General features: G+C 34.1%; 1 protein-coding gene across 1 annotated transcript in view; it reads right to left on the minus strand.

The window, feature by feature from the left end:
* Positions 1–22,805, minus strand: part of ATRNL1 (attractin like 1) — a gene marked incomplete at its 5' end in the record, with an annotated part of 807,401 nt that overhangs the window by 479,139 nt on the left and 305,457 nt on the right. The window lies entirely within an intron of this gene.

Here is a 22,805-nt window from a genome sequence, read left to right on the forward strand (position 1 = left end):
CATTATATGAGTCAACAGTTTGTTCCTTTTTATTATTGAGAAGTACTACATGGTATGTAGGTACCACAGTTTGTTTGACTATTCCATTGCTAAATGATGACTGCAGTTTTTGGCTATTACAAATGAAGGTGTTGTGAACATTTGTGTACAGGTACATAAACACAAGTTTTCATTTCTCTGGGATAAATGTCCAAGAATAAAATGGCTGCAGTATGATAATTTCATATTAAGTTTTATAAGACACTAATGCATTATCTACCTGAGTAGTTCTACCATCTTACAGTGCTGTAAGAAATGTATGAGTGATATAGTTTCTCCATATCCTTGAATGCATTTAGTACATTATTATTTACCCATTTGATTAAGTGTGTAGTGATATTTAATTATGGTTTTTACTCTTCGTTTCCCTGATAATGATTTTGAACCCCTCTTAATATGCTCACGTGGCAATTTTAGATCACTGCTTCATGTCTTTGTGAATTTTCTAATCACCATATTTGGTTTCTTAAAGGCTGTGTATAAGAGCTCTTCATATATTTTATATACTAGTCTTTTCTTGGAAATGTGATTTATTAATATTTTCTCCCAGTGTATAGCTTATATTCTAATTTGATATGGGCTCTTGAAAGGCAAATTTATAATAGTGATGAAATGCCAGTCGAATATATTTTTGTCGATCTATTTCTGGGTTCTCCATTCTGTTCCACTGAATTATATGTCTGTTTTTCCACCAATCTTACATTCTCCTGATTGCTGTACTTATGTAGTAACACAATATAAAATATACATATATATTTATCAATATTAAAAAGAGTAATTCTTCCTGGTTTAGTTTTCTCTAAAACTAAACTAAACTAAAACTAATATGATTTGATTTCTCTCAAATCATATTAGCTATTCTAGGGCTTGTTCCTTTCCATATAAATTTTAGAAGAAGCTTGCCTATATCTATAAAATATCTTCCTGGGATACTGATAGCAATTGGATTACACCTATAGGTCAATTTGGAAAGAACTGGTGTAGTTCTTTATGATAAGTCTTTCAACCCATAAATATGGTCTGTCTTTCCATTTATTTAGATCTTCCTATATATCTTTCATCATCATTTTATAATTTTCAGCATGCAGATCATGTATATATTTTATTAAATGTATACTTAATTTCATTTTCTTTAGAGCAACTATAAATACTATCATGTTTTTAATTTCAATTTTCACATGTTCACTGATAGTGTATAGAGATATACTACTAAAATGTTCTCTTTATCAAGTTGAGAAAATTCCCCTCTATTCTTAACTTGCTGAGATTTCTTTTTCTTTTCTTCTTTTTTTTTTTCCCCCCAGATTCTTTTCATTAAGAGCAACCTGTTACAACACAGGCCAGCAGGTTCATCAGAGAGAACAAGGGAAAAAGAGATAATGAAAGCTTAGGTGGGGTTGAGGAAAAATAACAACTAGCCCCAAAACTACTCAGACTTTAACTAGATCAGAAATGTGGAGCAATATATGCCCTGGGGCACTGTTGAACACAACACAGCAATCAGTGGCAAATTAGGAGAGACTAGCACGTTGTCATACCATATGTAGGAGAGATCTTAACAGAGAGATCATAGAGTAAGACACTCAAAGAGAAAAATGTAAAAACCACGGTTATCTCATGGTGACTATGCCCATGCAAAGGCAATACCCTTTGGAGAGTAAGGCCACAGGTTTCCCACTGCAGAATAAATAGACTTTACTAAAATAGTCTAGCCAACTCAAATAAACAAGGAAACAACAAAGGAAAATCAATAACCAAGGCTAGCATAATAAATATCCTAACATGTATAGTTTTCAACAAAAACAATAAAATACAAAACATGCAAAGAAACAGAATAGCAAAAACCATCCACAGAATAAAAAAACAGGTGACAAAGACTGTGAGAGGGCTCAGATATTGGATTTAATGAAAACATCAAAGGAGCTATTATAAATATGTTCAAATAGCTAAAGGAAGCCATACTAAAAGAAAAAGAAAAAAAAAGATGTGATAATAATCTTTCATGAAATAAAGACTATCAACAGACAGAAATTTTAAAGAAAGAATCAAATGGAAATTCTAAAGTTAAAAATAATTGAAATGAAAATTTCACTATCAAAACTCAACAGAACTCAAGAAGAGTTCTCAAACATGTAGCTCAATAGATATTGTGCAATCTTAAGTACAAAGAGAAAAAAAATGAAGGAGAATGTACAGAACCTCAGAAAAATGTTGAATATTATTAAGTACACCAACACAAAAATGCTAGAGTTACCAAATAGACAGGAGACAGAAAGTAGCAGAAAAAAAATATTTGAAGAATAATAGTGGAAACTTCCCAAATTTGATGAAATACATTAATCTATATATCTAAGAAGTTCAATAAACTCCACATAGGATAAACACCAAGAGAATCTCAACAGGAAATAACACATTAAAAGTTTTGAAAGACAAAGACAAAAATCTTAAAAGCAGCAAGAGAAAAATGAGTTAGAATATGCAAGCGATATCAATGAGGTTAGTATCTGACTTTATATCCAAAACAATGGAGGCCAGAAGGCAGTGGGATGTCAAGTTCAGAATACTTAAAGGAAAAAAGTTGTGTATCTCGTCAACCATTTTTTTTTTTAAACAAAGGCAAAGTAGACATTCCCATATATTTGAAAACTTGGAGAAGGTGTTGCTAGCAGACTCACCTTACAAGAAATACTAAAATAATGTCTTCGGGTTGAAAGAAATTGACCCCTGCTGGCAATTCAAATGAAAAAAAGAAAAAAAAAAGCACCAGTAAAGGTAATTATGTAAGTAGGTATGTATAAAATATAGATGCATATTTCTTCTTTCTTCTCTTAAATGATTTATAAGACTACGTATATAACTATAATGTTAGGCCTATAACACATAGAAATGTAATTTACTTGAGAATAAAAGCAAATGGAAAAAAATGTGTATTGGAGTAAGAAAAAGATATCAGATCATAACTCGAATCCACAAGAAGAAAAGAAGAAAACCAAATGACAAATAAAAAGATTAATACAAGAATCTCTATAAACATACACTTGTTCTCCTTTCATTCCTCAGCTTAACAGACATAAAAGTATATAAAGTAGTTACTTTAACAGTACATTGGGTTTGTAACATATATGTATGATATAATGTTTAATCATTATAGAACAAAGGAGGGACTATGGACTAGAGCTCTCTAACAGTACAATTTCTATTTCTCCCTGGACTTAGGTTAGTTTGAATCTGAGGTAGATTCTGGTAAGTTAACATATAAATGGTAAGCCCTAAAAAAAAAACACTTGAAAATTAAAAAAATTACTGAAAAACAGTTAAAGGGATTAAAATGCTACACTAAAAAATACTGATGCAAAAGAAAGCAGTAAAGGAACAGGAACAAAAATGATACGAGACATACAAGAAACAATAAATGAAATGGTAGACATAAATTCAACTATATCAGAGTCTTAAATATCAGAGAACTAAAAATCCAATTGAAAGGCAGAGATTGTGAGACTGGATTTAAAAAAAAACAAAAACAAAACAAACCCAGACTCCAAATACATGCTGTCTACATGAAACACAGCCTATATCAGAAAATACAAAAGGCTGAAAGTAAAAAAAAAAAAAAAAAAAAAATTTAAAAATTTAAAAAATAACATTACCAAATAAAAAAATTTTTTTAAAAATTTTTTAAATAAGAAAAGATATATCATGCAAAAAGCAATCACAAGGAAGCTGAATAGATATACTAAATAACAGACAAACAGCAAAGAAATATCCTATTATATGGCTTATGAAAGACAGAAACTTCTGTGTAGGAAAAATATTCCAAGAGTTATTTTACATACCACACACAATGCATTCTAAATCACTATAGCACATCTCTTCTGACACTGGTCTCCATTATAATCAAATACTATTATATGAAATACAGAAGAACAAATATTCCCCAAATTTCAATTTGATAGAGACTTTCATAATGGTATTCTGAAAATCAGAACAAAGGTGAAAGTATACCAGAGACTTCATAATGTTCAACGTTCTAGTTTAAAGGAAAGGACTGCCAAAGAATCCTTCATTAAATATTTAATAAAAATAGGCTACAGTAAGTGTGATGGCTTGAATTAGTATTCAGCAAATATGTATTCCCTTTTCCCTTGAGTGCAATATATTTTCCCACTCATGTATATCAGGCATAACCATCTGACTTGCTTTGGCCAATGTAGTATATGGATGGAGATTCAAATGTTTTCGCACCGTTTGTCTTATCTTTTGTGATCCACTAGTAGGAGACCATTTCCTGGGTAACCACTACCTCTTTGGGCACCAGAATGATCGTACATGGAGCAGACACAAACCCAACCATAGGGCTAAACTAACCCTGGCTGACCTGCACCTTGAATCAGAGCCATCCAGTGGAGCTACACCTAAATCAAATGAACTGCAGTGGACCTGCAGACTCAGAAGCATAAGACAAAACGGATATTACAAGATCAAAAAGAAAGAGCAGTAAAAATTAAGTGAAAAGGAGAAAAGCATAAGAAAGAGCACAGGTGAAAGCCTAGCAGAAAGCAAAGGCAGTAATACTTTGAAAGAATTGAAGGAAATGTAGTATTACTAGATTGTGGAGCTCAGAGGAAAGTGTGCTAAGAAATGTGACTAAACAAATCTAGGTAACTAGATTCTGTAGCACCATACAGGCCATTTTAGGCAGTTTGAGCTTGATCGTAGGGTTAAGAGATGTTTTGGAAGGTTTAAAGAATAGGTGTAAACTAATTTAGTTTGCATATTAGAAACACAACACTGTTTACAGTGTGAAGAAACCATTGAAAAGCAGTATTTAGGACAAGAGAAATAGGTGCTGCTGCAGGAGCCTAGGAAGAATAGGGCAGTGATCTGAACTAGCTTGACAGCAGGTGCTTGAAAAAAAAAAAAAAAAAAAGAATGGATTAACGAGACATTTAAAAGAAAAAGGTGGAATACTATTGGTGCAATTAGTTGAATGTGTGGTCTGTGACTGTTGACTAAAGAACAGATTGAGGCCAACCGTCAAAACCCAAGTCTGTGGTTCAAGCAAAAATGTGTGGGTGTTTGCGACAAGTAGCAATGGATAAGAGGACATATGAGATACACTGGAACATATCAGCAAGGCCTCAACTAGTAATACTGATTTATAAATAATCTGCACATAAGTGACTATTGAAGCCATATAGTAAATGAAACCAAAACAGAAAGTTTGTTGTCTAAGGACAGAATATCTAAAATGTAGACCCAAGGAATACAGGAATTTAAATAATGACAGAAGGAAAATATTTAAAAGTAAATAAAACTTGGTTTAGAAAGGAGGAAGGAAAAGTAGGAAAATGTGGTGGCATGGAAACCAGGAGGAAAGAGTGTTTAAAAACAGGATCTAATAATGCTGTTGATAGGTCAAGTAAGACTAAAGCAAGAAACTGGAAGTCAGTGTCTGTAAGTTGTCTATGGCCTATGTCTTAATAGCTTCAAAGGAGCAATATGGGGGCGCCTGGGTGGCTCAGTGGGTTAAAGCCTCTGCCTTCGGCTCAGGTCATGATCCCAGGGTCCTGGGATCTAGTCCCGCATTTGGCTCTCTGCTCCACAGGGATCCTGCTTCCTCCTCTCTCTCTCTGACTACTTGTGATCTCTCTCTGTCAAATAAATAAAATCTTAAAAAAAAAAAAAGCAATATGGGTAGAAATAGGACTGAGGTAGAAGAAGAAATAAATTGTAAATTACAAACTGACAATGTGGATAACAATAATATGTAGTATAGTTATATACTATATGTATACTACTAATATGTAGTATAGTGCCTCACCATACTAAGCATGCAATTAACATCTATTGACTTGAATAAAGTAAAGAAAGAAAAAGAGACATTTTGATTTTTTTCTTTAAATTTTATTTGAACTCCAGTTAGTTAACTTACCATGTTAATATTAGTTTTAGGTGTATAATTTAGCGATTCAACACTTCCATACAATGCCTGGTGCTCATCACAAAAAGTGCCCTCCTTAATCCCCATCACCTATTTCACCCACCTCCCTGCCCCACCTCCCCTCTGATAACCATCAGTTTGTTCTCTATAGTTAAGAGTCTGTTTCTTGGTTTTCCTCTCTTTTGAAAAACAGATATTTTAACTCAGAAATACTCCTAGAAAAAAATTTCCTCTCTTTGCGTAGACATTTTGAAATGCTTTTGATTATTTAGACAGATCTATCAACTAGTGTGCAAAATAACAGGACTTTTTTTTTTTTTAAGATTTTATCTATTTATTTGACAGACACAAATAGGCAGAGAAGCAGGCAAAGAGAGAGGAGGAAGCAGGCTCCCCGCTGAGCAGAGAGCCCAATGCGGGGCTCGATTCCAGGACCCTGGGATCATGACCTGAGTTGAAGGCAGAGGCTTTAACCCACTAAGCCACCCAGGCACCCCAGGACATTTCTTAAGTAGGAACATCCTCTTTTGGGATATGTCAATATTGGTTTTGAAAATGGTAGTCTTATTATTTTGGTTGTCAATTCAGAATACAGAAAATTCTTTATATAAATGTCAAATTTTAAAAAATAAACACAACTTGGATTTAATTTTCAGAAAAATTCTCTCTAGTCCAACCCTTCAGCCACATGGTTGTCTGAATTCTCTTTCTAAAATGCACATTTCTGGGAAACCTGGGTGGCTCAGTCAGTTAAGCATCTCGCTCTTGGTTTCAGGGTTTCAGTTCAGGTCATAATCTCAAGAGTGGTGACATCAAGCCCTGCATCAGGATCTGCGCTTAGTGTGGAGTCTGTTTGAGATTCTCTCTCTCCCTCTGCCCCTCCCCCCACTTGTGGGTGCTTTCTCTCTCTCTCTCTCTCTCTCTCTAATAAATAAATAAATCTTTTAAAAAAATAAAATGCACATTTCATTATTAACTCTATAAATACTTTATCATTTTGTTTCAGGAAAATGTTCCAGCCACATTTCGTCTCTACTTGCAGCCAAATGCAAATACTCCCGCACCACCACCCTGATCACCTTATGCTTTTCTATCATACTACCTATTTTCTGGCTATTAGAAATCAATTTCCTCCCTGATTAAAATTATTTAATCCACTCTTCTTATCTAGAATTCACTCTTACCTATCATGTCCCTTTTCTGAACTTCTACGTATCCTTCAAAATCTTGCTTTAGTATAACTCTTTCTAAGAAGCTCCCCTGCATCAATATCACCTCTGTAACAACCACAAAGATGGACATATAATCTAGAACTTTCCAAGTCATAAATAACTTTCACATCATATCAGTGACAGCAAATGCCTCAGAGAATATCTTATGACCTAAACAAAATCAAAGTATGTCTCTGAGACTCTATATAAAGACATTAAGAGGGAGTCTTTTCCCTTTACTCTCTGGGATTGCTAAATTTGGATGCTAGAAGTACAACTAAAATAGAATACAATATAGTCAACGTACATTGTGAAATCCAGTTAATTCAATAATTATTTATATAGCACAGTATAAAGAACGTGAAGGGATAAAGTTTTATATAGTATCATGTGGTTTGCAAATAGTTAAAATTACACTTCTTCTTTGCCAATTTGGATGCCTTTTGTTTCTTTTTGCTGTCTAATTGCTATGGTTAGGACTTCCAGTACTATGTTGAATAAAAGTGATGAGAGTGGACATTCTTGCTTGTTCCTGAACTTAGGCGGAAAGCTCTCAGTTCTTCCCCATTAAGGATGATGTAAGTTGTGAGTTTTTCATATGTGGCCTTTATTATGTTGAGGTATGTTCCTTCAAAAACTTTGTTGAGAGTTTTTATCATGAGTGGATTTTAAGGGATGCAGTTTTAGGTAAGATGGTCCAAGGAAGTATAAATGCATTCTTGAAGTCCCCAAAGGCATTTCCTCTGGATGTCCCATTTTCTAAGTCTACCTATTTAAAGTTAGATATCTTTATTTATAACAAAGAATGCTTACTAACATTTTGTGAGCTACCTGAGGGTAGAGACTACTTTGTATTATTTTATATGCTAGCAAAATTTCTTGCATAAGATTGAAACATTAATTGCTTGAAAGTATAGACAAAATTTTCTTAAAATATTCGATATCTGTCATTTCTGTAAGAACCACTCCTTTATATTAGTCTTTGACTGACAAAATACAGAGGATCCTAAGTAAGCAACAATCATTACACTGTCTTCTTATTTTGTTCATCATTTGTAGAAATACACAAAGTCCTATTACCATGCTAGTAAGTTTCATCTTATTAATAACAAGATTAGACCCATGTTGGATCAAGCCAAATTAAATATTTTTCTACTTTCCTGCACATCAGTAAAAACTTCTCCTTATTCAAGTAATACCTTTTAAATTGATCAGTTCAATCTATTCAAATATATACGGAAACATTAGAACTGAAAGTGCTCAAAAGAACTGTGATGGAAAAAATGAAGTACCACATAAAATTATAAAAATACTATTGATAGTAATTTACATAAAATTTATGTGAAATGTTTGACTTACCAAAAGGATATGTGATAAAAAGGCATTTTGTTATGCAAACAGAAAATAATTAAATATTAAATTCTTCATACATCTTTTATGCTATAGCATGTAAGAATACAAAGAATTAAATTACAAATAGAAGGGCTAAAGTAACCTGAAGCACTTTCTTTCAACCATACTCGGAATGTTCTCTCCTTGTGTAGCAACTCTACTGAAACAAATGTTAAAATAAATTAAGTAAAAATGATCATAAAAGTTACATGCTAATTTATCTCAAAAACAACAGAAATACACTGGATAAAATTTTGTGAAAATAAAAGCGATATTTATTTTTGAATGTTTCTTGGTATCTCCTGGTCTGATGGATATTTTCAATAGGAATTAGGTTTTTTGTACTTTTTAATTTCAGTCACTTTTTTCAAAATAACTGCTTCCATAGAGTGTAGTTTGTAAATATTTATGAACAATTCCATCTATGGACTATAACTTCTCTCATAAATTGCAGCTTGGAATCCACAACAGTATGTGCCTATGAAATCTAAAATACATAGACATATGTCTACAACCTGACTACCATTTATCTACAAATTACTTGGAAGCTCAAGTTTAAGTTATAAATAAAACATATTACAAGTAAAAACATAAAACCACATTTATAGTAAGTATATATGTGGTTAACTCATTTAGTGAACAAACCTATGGCTAGCATATTTATTCTATTTACTCGTTAGATTCAAAATTACATGTAGGATCTTTCCTTCCTCCCCATATGGAGGAAATGAATTTATTCTCCAGCCAAACCAACTAGTAAAATAGATAAAATATATAAAGCACTTGTTTTCAGAAATTGGCTATCAACCAATGTAGGACAAATGTTCCTGGGTGCAGAAAAAAATGAGATGAGCACTTAAATGTCAGAGATTACTGTGATTTTAAGGCTATATCAAAAGGAGAGTGAACATATGTATATTCCAGAAATTTTCTTTAGTTGGGGAATGAAAATGACACCTGAAGAGGCCAAGGTGGCTAGAGTTTATCGGACAGTATACTGGAGAAGAGACGACTTCCCAGATTGCTACAGAGATTTGCTCAGGGTCCCCATGAGTCGTCCAGTGAATACTACTTACTGGTAAAACAAACAAACAAACAAACAAACAAAAAACTATCCAAGTTTGGGGTGGGGGGAAGCCAGTTGAAAGGAGCAGAGAAAAAGATTCTCGAAACTCACATAAAGTTGGGAATATGTCATAGTCCCAAAAGTCAAAGTAGAAAACCTTATAATTCATGCATCATAGAGTACAGTACCCAGAAGAACAGTGCCTCAGTAATGAAAAGATTAACTCCAGACTAAATGCTACTTTGTTCCTGCCTAGCAAAATACAAAACACAAAGCCTTGAAAAGATCAATTTTTTTCCAAGAAAAACTCCATACCAGAACAAAGCTTAAACTTATTTATCAAAATTAATAAATACCTGGCATTCCAAAATATAAAATCCAGAATGTTTGCTATCTAATCAAAATATGACCCACAAGGAGCAGCAAAATAAAATAAGAAAAAAAAAAAAACCTCAGAAATGACACAAATGATAGAATTTGTAGGCAATTTATAGAAGAGTTATAATAACTGTATTCCATATATTAAGTAAGGCAGAAAAAAATAGACAATGTTAAGTGGAGACAGAAGATATTTTCTAGAAAAAAATAGAGCATGTTAAGTAGAGACAGAAGATATTTTCTTAAAAAATCTTATCAAAATTCTAGATACAAAAAATATAATGTCTGCAATGAAATATACACTGGATGGGATTAACATCAAACTGGACACTACAGAAAAAAAGGTTAATGAATTTAAAAATACAGGAAAAGAAAATACCCAAAATGAAACACAAAGGGAAAAAAAGACTGAATAAAAAATAAAAACAAAGCATTAGAGAGCCAAGGAACGATTTCAGGCAGTCTAATATACGTACAATTGCAATTCCCAAAGGTAAAGAAAGGTGTAGAGGAAAAAAATTGAGAAAGCTTTCCAAATCTGGTGAAAACTATAATTTTACAAATCAGTAAAACCCATGCACAAGAAACTGGAAGAAAACCAAACCTACATACATCGTAATCAAATTGGCCAAAATCAGTGACAAAGTTAAAAATTTTAAATTGCAGAAAGAGGAATAAGACCTATTACATACAAAGAATAAGATTAAAAGCAGATTTCTCACTAAGAATACTGCAAACCAAAACACAGTGGAGAAACACTTTTAACTAAAGAAAGAAAAATCTACAATTTAGAATTCTTCAACCTCTGAAAAAGTAAAATAAAGATGTCTTCAGATTACAGACTGATACACTTCATTCCCAGCAGATCTACAGTAGAGTGTTAAATGTCTATGTCCTTACACAGTTAGAAAATGATACCAGATAGAAATATGGATCTACAAAAAGGAAAAAAAGGAAAGATGAATACTGAAAAGAGTTAATACACTGGTAAAGTAGAAGATTATTTCTTATTTTTAATATATCTTAATATAACTGACTATATAAAAAATAGTAACAGTGTAGTGTGGATTTTCTAATATAAGAAGCTGTAAAACATATTCAGCAATGGCTCAAATCCCAGCAAGATGAAAATGAAAGTATAATGTTTTAGAATTAAGATACAAAAAAAATGTGTGATGTAATATTACCTGTAATTAGTCAATGAAAAGTATAAGAGAAATATGATAAACTATAAAATGACTAAAATAGCAAAAAAGGAATTGTAGCTAAGAAACCAAAAGAGAGCATAAAATGAAATCATAAAAAAATAATTAAAAAAAGACAAAAGGAAGAACAGAAGAATGAAGAACAAAAGAAAAATAGTAAACAAATAATAATAATAATAATAATAAGATTAAATATAATCTTATTATTATATCAAATAATAATATCAAATTATTTATCAAATAATAATATCAAATTATAATTATCAAATAATAATAAGATTAAAACCCAAAGATATAACTATATGTGTATCATCTGTACATGGTTTAAGATTGGATAAACAACATGCTGCCTAAAAGAAACCCACTTTAAATATAAAATAAAAAATAGACTAAAGTAAAAGGATGAAAAATGATATAGCATTCTAGAGTTTTCTACAGAAGCAGCCATGATGGTGGAGTGGTAGGACAGCCCTATGCTTGCCTTGTCCCTAGAACACAGCTAGATAAATATCTAATCAGTTTAAACACCCAAGAAATTGATCTGAGGACTGAGAAAACACATTGCACAAGTAGAGGGAGAAAAGAGGCCACATCATGGAAGGTATGCAGACACAAGATTTGGGGAAAAAAGTATCGGGATTGCTGTAGAGGAGAAGGAGCCTTGATCACAGAGAGAGTAGAGAGAGGGAAAGAGAGCAGCTCACAGGGGATTGCAAAGAAAAACAATTTCCCAAAACCACTGACTGAGAAAATGAGAAGAGTTGATTATCATGAGTTTTTACAACCAGCAGAGCTGAAAGACTGTAGTTACAGAAGTTTGCATTGTAGGAGGTGTTGAGCCCATTGGGCATAGTGGTGCCACAGTAGAAAAGAAGGGGAGAAACCTGGGAGCAGACAGCATGGTCTGAAGATAGCTTGTATCAGATTGGGAGAGAAGGTTCCAGTTCTTGGAGTACATTTGGGAGAGGTGGCAGTGCCTCTCAGGAGATAAAAGAGACAGGGGCACCATTACCCTGTCCCATTCATTAGCATTGGAGCAGAGACACCTGCTGAGGGCAGCTAACCTGGTTGTGGCTTTTTGCTGTTCTTTACTTTAAAACTTCTACTTCCTGTGCATTTGTCTGACCATCCTTCTGAGACAAGAAAGCACTGGTCCCAGTGCAGTGAGACTCCCCAAGAGGATCAGCAAGGGTCTGCACATGCCAGGCCCCTAAAATTTGGAGTTTTGAAACTCAGCTGGCATGCCTGAGATAGAACACAAGTGAACTGTGCTGCCAGGTGGGCAGATAGCTGGGACACAGACAGGGTGAAGGCACAGATCTGAAGGACACCTAGGACACATGAGGGGAGACTGCTTATTCTTCTCTGAGGGCTTGCTGGACAGTGGCAAGCACAAACTCTACTCTTTAGAGCTGAACTTTAGAGCACCAATTTCTTCTCCACCCATGAGCACAGATGGACTTCAGTGAGCAGCACAATGCTCACAGTGGAGGCTTGACATGCTTACAGCAACCCCACTACCCTGCACTATGCAGGTGCTTCTGTACTAGGGCAAGGGTGCCTGAGAGCCAGAGCAACAGGCCCCTCCCCCAGAAGACCAGCACAAACTCCCACATACACCAAGTCTACTCACCAGAGAGTGCTACAAAGCTTCAGATCTAATGGAAAAAAGATCAGGCCCTTTTTAACAAGCAGACCAGAGTACACCTCCTTAAAACTCACCACACACTGGATAAGCTGCAAACACTCCCCACCAAGGTAAAGGAGAAACTCTGCAGAGGACTGACCTGAGGGAAAGAACAGCCATAACATAGCAGCACAGTGCACAGTGCATATACCAATAATACTTCTTGAAACACTAGGCCCTGGACATCATATGACCTCTTCTTAATAAGGGCATTACTCTCTGGAGCAGGAAATAAAATAGGTTTTCCTAACAAAAAGACAGAAATCTAGACAAATGCCAAGATGGAGGAATTCATCCCAAAAGAAAAACAAAAAATGGTCACAGTGAGAAATCTAATTGAAAGACATGTAAGTAATATGCCTGATCCAGAATTTTAAACAACAATTGGGATAGTAGCTGGGCTTGAGAAATGCTTGGAAGACACCATGAAGCCTCTTACCACAGAGATAAAAGACCTAAAAACTACTAAGGCTTGAATAAAAAATGCTATAACAGAGATGCAAAAATGGCTGGATGTAACAACCACAAAGATGGAAAAGGAGATAAACAAATAAGTGATATAGAAGATTAAAATGGAACATAATGAAGCTGAAAAAAAGAGGCAAAGAAAAATATTGGATCACAAATGTAGACTTAGGGAACTCAGAGACTCCATAAAGTGTAATAACATTGCATCACAGGAGTACCAGAAGAAGAAAGGGAAAGGGAGGCAGAAGGTTTATTTGAGCAAATTATAGAGGAAAATATCCCTAATCAGGGTGGGGGGGGAGGAGGACATCCAAATCCAGGAGGCACAGACAATGTCCATCAAACTCAACAAAAGCAGGCCAACAGCAAGACACATCATAATAAAATTTGCAAAATAGAGATAAGGAAAAAATTCCAAAAGCAGCAAGGGAAAAAAAAATCCCTCACTTACATGGGAAGACAAATCAAGTTAGCAACAGATCTCTCTGCAGAAGCTTGGGAGGTCAGACAAGAGTGACATGATATATGCAATGTGCTGAATGGGAAAAATATGCAACCAAGAATACTTTATCCAGCAAAGCTGTCTTTCAGAATAGAAGAAAAGATAAAGAATTTACCAGACAGAACAAACAAACAAACAAAAACAAAAACAAAAAAACTAACAGAGTTCATGACCATTAAACCAGCCCTGAAAGAAGTATTACAGGGGACTCTTTGAGTGGGAAAGAAAGGCCAAAATCAACAAAGACTTGAAGAGAGAAAATCTCCAGAAAAGACAACTTAACAGGTAATATAAGTGCACTAAATTTATATCTATCAATAATCACTCTGAATGAAAATGAACTAAATACTCCAATCAAAAGACATAAGATATTAGAATGGAAAAAACAAGACCCAGCTATATGCTGCCTAGAAGAGACTCGTTTTAAACCTAAAGACACCTGCATATTGAAAGAGAAAGGATGGCGAACCATTTATCATGCTAATGGACATAAAAAAAAAAAAGTCAGAGTAGCAATACTTATATCAGACAAATTAGATTTTAAAACAAAGACTGTAACAAGAGATGAAGAAGAGTAATATATCACAATAAAGAAGTCTATCCAACAAGAAGATCTAACAGTTGTAAATATTTATGCCCCACTTGGGAGCACTCAAATATATAAATCAATTAATAACAAACATAAAAAAAGACCTCAATGATCATAATACAATAATAGTAGGGGTCTTTAACACCCCACTTAGAGCAATGGGCAGATCATTTAAGCAAAAATCAACAAGGAAACAAGGGCCTTGAATGATGCACTGGATCAGACAGCCTTAACAGAAATATTCAGAACATTTCATCCTAAAGCAGCAGAATACACATTCTTTTTGAGTACACATGGACAGTCTCCAGAATACATCACATACTGGGTGACAAATTAGGCCTTAACTAATACAAAAAGACAGAGATCATACCATACATATTTTTTGACCACAATGTTTTGAAACTTGAAAGTCGGCCACAAGAAAAAATTTGGAAAGACCACAAATACATGGAAGTTTAAAAACGTCCTACTAAACAATGAATGGGTTAACCAGGAAATTAAAGAAGAAATTTTAAAAATGCATGGAAACAAGTGCAAATGAAAACATGACAGTCTAAAACATTTGAGATGTAGCAAAAGCAGTCCTCAAAGGGAAAAATATAGCAATACCAGCCTACTTCAAGAAGCAAGAAAAATCTCAAATACATAACTTAACCTTACACCTAAAGAAGCTAAACAAGGAACAGCAAATGAGGCCTAAATCTAGCAGAGGAAGGGAAATAATAAAGATTAGAGCAGAAATAAAAAATATGGAAACAATAAAAAACAGTGAATAGATCAATGAAACTAGGAGTTTATTCTCTGAAAGAACTGCTAAAATTGATAAACTCCTAGCCAGACTTTTCAAAAAGAGACAGAAAGCAGCCAAATAAGTAAAATCATGAAGGAGAGATCATAACCAACACCACAGAAATGCAAACAATATTAAGAGTATATTATGAAAAAATGTACGCCAGCAAACTGGGCAATCTGGATTACATAAATTCCTAGAGAGGTATAAACTAACAAAACTGAAACAGGAAGAAGAGAAAATTTGAACAGATAACCAGCAATGAAATTGAATCAATAATCAAAAAACACTCAGGCCTAGAATGCTTTCCAAGGGAATTCTACCAAACATCTAAATAGAATTGATACCTATTCTTCTCAAACTGCTCCACAAAATAGAAATGAAAGAAAAACTTCCAAATTCATTCTATGAGGCCACCATTACTTGGATTCCAAAACAAAAGACCCCACACTTAAAAAGAAGGATTACAGGCCAATATCCCTGATGAACATGGTTGCAGAAACTCTTTTTTTTTTTTTTTTAAGATTTTATTTATTTATTTGACAGAGAGACACACAGAGAGAGAGGAAACACAAGCAGGGGGAATGAGAGAGGGAGAAGCAGGCTTCCCACTGAGCAGGAAGCCCAATGTGGCCTCGATCCCAGGACCCTGGGATCATGACCTGAGCCAAAGGCAGCTGCTTAACGACTGAGCCACCCAGGTGCCCCGGATGCAGAAACTCTTAACAAATACTAGCGAAACAATTCCAACAGCAGGTTCAAAGAATCATTCAACACGATCAAGAGGGATTTATTCCTGGGCTGCAAGAGTGGTTCAATGTCTGTAAATCAATCAATGTGATACACATTAATAAAAGAAAGGACAAAAACCATATAATCCTCTCGATAGATGCAGAGAAAGTATTTGACAAAGTACAACATCAATTCTTGATAAAAACCATCAACAAAGTAGGGATAAAGGGAACATACCTCAACATCATAGAGGCTATATATGACAGACCTACAGGTAATATCCTCAATGGGGAATAATTGAGAGCTTTTCCTCTATAGTTCAGAACAAGACAGGTTTATTGTCCACTCTCATTTTTTGTCTCACTCTTATTTTTTTAATTTAAATTCAATTAATTAACATATAATGTATTATTTGTTTCCAGGGTACAGGTCTGTGATTCATCAGTCTTATATAATTTGCCATTGTTACTTAACATAGTACTGTAAGTCTTAACCTCAGCAATTAGGCAACAAAAAGAAATAAGAGACATCCAAATAAGCAAGGAAGAAGTCAAACTTTCACTATTCACAGATGACGTATAGAAATTCTATTCTATGTAGAAAACCCAAAAGACTCCACCAAAAAATTGCTAAAACAGAGACACAAATTTAGTAAAGTATCGGGATACAAAACGAACATACAGAAATCTGTTGTATTTCTACACACCAATAATGAAAACCAGAAAAAGAAATCAAGGAATCAATCCCATTGACTTTTGCACCACAAAAAAACACAAGATACCTAGGGATAAACTTAACCAAAGAGGTAAAACGTCTATACTCTGAAAACTAGAGAACACTTACGAAAGAAATTGAAGAGGACAAAAAGAAATAGAAAAACATTCCACGCTAATGGGTTAGAAAAACAAATATTGTTAAAATGTCTGTAGTACCCAAAGCATCTACACATTTAATGCAATTCCTATCAAAATACAAACAGCATGGGTGCCTGGATGGCTCAGTCAGTTAAGCATCTGCCTTTGGCTCAGGTCAGGATCCCAGGATCCTGGGATTGAGCCCTGCGTCAGGCTCCCTCCTCCATGGGGAGACTGCTTCTCCCTCTCCCTCTGCCTGCTGCTCCCTCTGCTTGTGCTCACTCTCTTTCTCTCTCTGTCAAAAAAATAAATAAAAAAATCTTAAAAACAAACCAAAAGAAACCCACAAAAACACAAAATATGAACAACATTTTTCACAGATCTACAACAAACAATCCTAAAATTTGTACAGAACCACAAAAGACCCTCAAATAGCCAAAGCAATCTTGAAAAAGAAAAGCAAACCTGGAGGCACCACACTTCCAGACTTCAAGCTATACTAAAAAGCTGTAGTGGTCAAGACAGTATGGCACTGGCACAAAAATGCACACACAGATCACTGGAACATAAGAGAAAACTCAGAAATGAACCCACAACACTATATACACTAATATACACTAACACTATACACTAGTATTCAACAAAGCAGGAAAGAAAATCTATGGATAAAAGATGGTCTCTTCAACAAATGATGTTGGGGAAACTGGATAGCAGCATGCAGAAAAATGAAATTGGACCACTTTCTCATACCACACACAAAAATAAATTCAAAATGGATGAAAGACCTAAATATGAGACAGAAATCCATCAGAATCCTAAAAGAGCACAAGCAGTAACCTCCTTGACATCGGCCACAGCAACTTCTTACTAGTTATCTCTCTGGAGGCAAGGGAAACAAAAGCAAAAAGAAACTACCAGGACTTCATCAAGATAAAAAGCTTCTGCACGGCAAAGGAAACAATCAACAAAACCAAAAGGCAACCTACTGCATGGGAGAAGATATTTGCAAATGACATCTCTGATAAAGGATTAGTATCCAAAATCCATAAAGAACTTATCAAACTCAACACCCCCAAAACCAAATAATCCAGTTAAGAAATGAGCAGAAGACATGAATAGACATTTCTCCAAAAAAGACATACAGATGGCTAACAGACGCATCAAAAGATGCTCAATATCACTCATCATCAGTGAAATACAAATCAAAACTACAATGAGATATCACCTCACACCTGTCAGAATAGCTAAAATTAGCAATACAGGAAACAACAGGTGTTGGCGAGAATGTGGAAAAAGGGGAACCCGTTTACACTGTTGGTGGTAATGCAAACTGGTCCAACCACTCTGAAAAATTGTAGGGATACTTCTCAAAAAGTTGAAAATAGAGCTACCTGATGACCCAGAAATTGCACTAGCAGGTATTTACCCAAAGGATACAAAAATACTGATTCAAAGGGGCACATAAACCCACATGTTTACAACAGCATTATCAACAATAGCCAGCCAAATAATGGAAAGAGCCCAAATGTCCACTGACTGATGATGAATGGATAAAGAAGATGTGGTATGTGTATATATATGCAATGGAATATCACTCAGCCTTTAAAAAGAATGAAATCTCACCATTTGCAATGATGTGGATGGAGCTAGAGATTATATTAAGCAAAATAAGTCAGTCAGAGAAAGACCAACAGCATATGATTTTACTCATATGTGGAATTTAAAAGAGAAAACTGATTATCATATGGGAAAGGGGAAAAAAAGAAAGGGAGGCAAACCATAAAGAGTCTCTTAACTATAGAGAACAAACAGACTTGATGGACAGGTGGTGACTAGGGAGATGGGCTAAATGGGTAATGGGTATTGAGGAGGGCATTTGTTGTGATAAGCACCGTGTGATAATATAAGTGATGAATCATTATATTCTACTCCTGAAACCAATATTACACTATATATTACTAGCTAGAATTTAAATAAAAACAAAACATAAAAAAATTTATGGCATTCTAGCTATAATCAACACTAAGCTAGAGCGGCTATAATAATATCTGGAAAAGTAAATTTTAGAGCAAATATTACCAGGAATACAGAAAGTGATTTCCTAACGATGAAGTCAAGTCATCAATTCATCAAAAAGACATAAAAACCGTAAACATTTATGTATCAAAGTAAAAACGAGTTTCAAAATACATGAAGTAAAAATTGATAGAATTGCAAGAACAAATAAACTAATCCACAATTACAGTCACAGATTTCAACATTCATTTCTCAAATTGACAGAACATCAATGAGAACATTAGAAGACTTAACAAAACCATCAACCAACTTGACCTAATTCACATTTGTAGAACACTCCATCCAATGACAGCAAAATGTAATTTTTTTGCAAGTGTCCAAGGAACAATAGATCATATACTGGATGCTATGATCTGAATGTTTATGCCACTGCCCCAAGATTCATCCACTGAAATGCTAACTCTTAAAGGCAATGGTATTAATAGGCAAGAACTTTGGAAGGTGAATAGATCACAAGCGTGGATCCCTCATGAAAGGGATTAGTGCTCCAACAAAAGAGGTCCCACAGAGTTCCCTATCCTCTTCCACCATGTGAGGATACAGTGAGAAGGTGCTACTTTATGAATGAGAAAGAGGATACCTGACTACGCTGGTGCCTTGATACTGATTTTCCAGCCTCCAGAATGGTGAGCAAAAAATTTCTATTGTTTATAAACTACCCAGTCAGTGTTATTTTGTTATGGCAGTCCAATGTACTAAGACACCAGATTTATTCATTTTCTATTGCTGTGGCAAGGAATTACCATGAACTTAGTAGCTTAAATAACAATACACATTTACTAACACAATTCTGTATGTTAGAAATCAGACATATTTATTCCTACAGCTCTCTTGTGAGCAGTCTGATAGAGGTTTCAATGGACTAACGTCAAGGTATTGGCAGGGCTGTGTTTCCTTTTAGGTATTCTAAAGAAGAACCTGTTTCCTCCACTTTTCCAGTTTCTAGATTCCCCTTTCCCCCATATTCAAAGTTAGTAATCCTGCTTCTCTCTAATTCTTCTTCTGTATGCACATCCCTCTCTAACCCTGATTTCAGGCAGCAAACATTACTTTGAGACCCAGCTAATTAGGTTGGGTCTACCTAGCAATCCTGGGTAAGCATCTTAACGCCCTAACCTTAATCACATGTTCAGACTCCCCTTTTTTATGTAGGATAACAGATCCATGGGTACCAGGGATTAGGACGTGGTTACCTCTGTGGAGCCATTATTCTGCCAAACACATTGGATCATAAAATAAGTCTCACTTAAGAAATTTAAATCATTCAAAATATGTTCTGTGACAATGCGGTTAAATTAGGAATACATGACAGAAACATTTTTAGACATTTTCCAAATGGCTGCAAATAAAATATCCCACTTCTAAAGACTCCACTGACAAAGAAAGAAATCAAAAAGGAAATTGGAAAGTATTCATCTTAAAAAAACAGAAAAAGGAGAGCAAATTAATGTCATAGTAAGCAAAAGAAAGGGAATAAAGAGAAGAAATGGAAGAAATAGAAAAAATAGAGAAAACAAATGAAACCATTTGTTTCCTTAAGAAAAATTAGTGAAACTGATAACTCTCTGATTGATCAAGGAAAAAAAAAGAGAAAGAGAGAAAGAAGAAACAAATTATGAATACCAGAAATGAAAGTGATAATATCCACTGGATAACATGTAAATATTATTAATAATCTTACCAATAAGTTCTACAAGTTAAATCAAAAGGGAGAAATATAACTGAAACTGAAATATAACTGAAATATAACACACAAACTGATAGAACTTATTCAAGAAGAAACAGAAAACAAAAAAAGCTCTAAATCTACTAAAGAAATTGAATTTTTAGCTAAAACCTTCCCACAAAGAAAACTGCAAGTCCAAATACACTAAATGTTGAATTCTACCACAAATTTAAGAAAAACAGTAATATCAATTCCACACAAGTCTTTCAAAAAATTAAGGGGAAATATTTCCTAATTCATTTTATAAGGCCAGCAGTACCATGATACAAAGTCAAACAAGATTACAACAATAGAAGACTATAGACTAATACCCTTCATAATCATAGGTATAAGAGTTCTTAATAAAATTTTAACAAATCAAATCCAACAATAAATTAAAAAAAAATACAAAATGACCACCTGGAGTTTACCCCTGTATAACAAGGTTGATCGAGCATTCAAAAGCCTTTAAAAATGGGTATTTCAATTCTACTGCAAATAAAGCTCAATTGAAATAACTTTACTGTTTTATGTTTAATAATTGAAAGTTTTTTATCATCCTATAAACAAACACATGTACTCATATGCTTTAATATGACATATTCCTCAGAACTAATATAATGATTTTTTAAACGATTTTACTTATTTATTTGACAGAGAGAGAGAGATCACAAGTAGATAGAGAGGCAGGCAGAGAGAGGGGGGAGCGGGGTCCCTACTGAGCAGAGAGCCCGATGTGGAGCTCGATCCCAGGACCCTGAGATCATGACCTGAGCCAAAAACAGAGGCTTAATCCACTGAGCCACCCAGGCGCCCTAATATAATGATTATAATCAAGGAGTAGGAATTAGGCTGTAACTATGTTAACCATCAGTTACTTTCTTTCTAAATTTTATTATTTAGGGAGAGTAGAATATTCCAACTTTATTATACAAATTCTGGTGTGGTTTCTAGAACTAGTATATTCTCAAAAGAAAATTCAATTTAAAAATTTAATTTTAACCATTAAATATTCATTAACATTCAATAATAATAATTTGCTTAAAAATAAAATAATTAGATAACCAAGACATGAAGTACATGAAACTATTTAAGATATAACAGCTATATCTAATTTAATTACTACTTAATAAGCTCAATAGATGAGCCCTTTGGTTGCCTTTAATCATAATTTGAATATACCAAGTGAAATCTGATTCATATTTATGTAAAAATTCTAGAAAATAAAATGATGCATCCAACATCCTCAAGGTCAAAATATTTCCAGCATTTTCTGACCGTATTAGCATCTAAATCAATCACCCAGGCACCCCTTAAGGATTTTAAAACATAATGACCTAGCACAGGGCTTGGTACATAGGAACTATTCCATATACTAATTTGAATTCAATCTAATCAAATAATCAGTCATAAAAGAATGAAATATGAACAAATCCAACGTTACAACATATAGGCTTTCTTTCATAAAAGCATAAACAAAGAACACAAACCCTGACTAATTCAAGATAGAAAGAACATCCTAAATGTTTCCTAGCCGTAAATCTAAGCCTTTAGCAGCCTATCACTAAACACAATAAAAAATGAAATATACAACTTTAATTTTAAAAAAAGGAAAGACATATCCAACATCTATATGTAGCATAAAGAAATCAACAATGAGAGGTAGTGGATCTTAAAGAACTGTTAAGTACTGCTTACCCTAAATTTTTAATGAAGTTTAAATTATGTTCAGTATATAATAAAGCAAAAATGAGATTCTAAACAAAGCAAATAATTTCAAGTAGAGCTGTAAGAACAGAGTATCTAACCCTCAGATGAAGTACACAATTTATCACAAAACCCAATCTAGTTATCTGAAGTTTTGATGCATTTCTTAGAATACAATTTCATTGAAAAATTAGTACTTTTTTTTACTGAGTCAGTATCATTAGCATGAACATTTGTTCATTATCACAGCTGCTCGTGATCTGGGGACCATACTTTGAGAACCAGTAAACTAGAAATGTAAGGCAATCGAGTTTCACAATCTGAAGGTAGGACAGATAATCTGTCGACTGCATACCTGACAGTTTTCATTGCTGGGCCACAGGGAAACGAAGTGTTAAAGCAGCAAAGATTTTGCCCTTCACTAGATTTTGCCCCTCAAAAAAAGGAAAAATAAAGGAGAAAG

Source organism: Martes martes, assembly GCF_963455335.1.
Source record: "Martes martes genome assembly, chromosome: 14".
NCBI lineage: Eukaryota > Metazoa > Chordata > Mammalia > Carnivora > Mustelidae > Martes > Martes martes.